This window comes from Carlito syrichta, unplaced genomic scaffold (genome assembly GCF_000164805.1).
Source record: "Carlito syrichta isolate Samal-C Ts95f unplaced genomic scaffold, Tarsius_syrichta-2.0.1 Scaffold138813, whole genome shotgun sequence".
Taxonomy (NCBI): Eukaryota; Metazoa; Chordata; class Mammalia; order Primates; family Tarsiidae; genus Carlito; species Carlito syrichta.
In genome coordinates, this window is record NW_007082909.1 from 1 (window position 1) to 1,225 (window position 1,225).

The 1,225-nt window shown below is 47.2% G+C and overlaps 1 pseudogene; it reads left to right on the top strand.

The window, feature by feature from the left end:
• The first annotated feature begins 8 nt into the window (after positions 1-8).
• On the top strand, positions 9-1,088 carry LOC103251300 (annotated as a pseudogene).
• The last annotated feature ends 137 nt before the right edge of the window (positions 1,089-1,225 follow it).

Here is a 1,225-nt window from a genome sequence, read left to right on the forward strand (position 1 = left end):
GAAATGGAATGAGTTTGCATGACTGCGTTATGAAAGCACTCAAGGTGAGAGACTTACAACCAGAGTGCTGTGCGGTGTTCAGACTTCCTTACGAACACAAAGATAAAAATGCACTTTTAGATTGGAATACCGATGCTGCTTCTTTGACTGGAGAAGAACTTCAAGTAGATTTCCTGGATCATATTCCCCTCACAACACACAATTTTGCTCAAAAGACATTCCTGAAGCTTGTCTTCTGTGGCATTTGTCAGAAATTCCTGCTCAACGTATTTCAATGTCAGACTTGTGGCCACAAATTTCATGAGCACTGTAGCACCAAAGTACCTACTATGTGGGTGGACTGGAGTAATATCAGACAACTCTTATTGTTTCCCAAATCCACTATTGGTGATAGTGGGGTCCCAGCACTCCCTTCTTTGACAATGAGTCATATGCGAGAGTCTGTTTCCTGGATACTTGTTAGTTCCCAGCACAGATATTCTACACCTCACGCCTTCACGTTCAACACCTCCAGCCCCTCCTCTGAAGGTTCCCTTTCCCAGAGGCAGAGGTCTATGTCCACACCTAATGTCCACATGGTCACCCTATCTGTGGACAGCAGGATGATTGAGGGTGCAATTGGAAGTCACAGAGAATCTGCCTCACCTTCAGCCCTGTCCAGCAGCCCCAACCATCTGAGCTCAACGGTTTGGTCACAGTCCAAAACCCCTGTGCCAGCACAAAGAGAGTGGGCACCAGGATCTAGGACCCAGGAGAAAAAGAAAATTAGGTCTCATGGACAAAGAGATTCAAACTATTACTGGAAAATAGAAGCTAGTGAATTGATGCTCTCCACTCGGATTGGGTCAGTCTTCTTTGGAACTGTTTATAAGGGAAAGTGACATGGAGATGTTGCTGCGAAGATCCTAAAGTTTGTCGACTAAACCCCAGAGCAGTTCCAGGCCTTCAGCTATGAGGTGGTTATCCTGTGCAAAACACGGCACATGAACATTCTCCTCTTCATGGGGGAAATGACAAAGGACAGCTTGGGGATTGTGACCCAGTGGTGTGAGGACAGCAGCCTCTACAAAGCACCTTTGAGAGACTGAGGTGAGTGGATTGCCTGAACCCACGGGTTCCAGACCCGCTTGGGCAACTTGGCGAGACCTCATCTCTACAATAAATCAAAAAATCGGCTGGGCGTGGGAGCGCATGCCTGTAATTCCAGCTACTTGGAAGGCTGAGG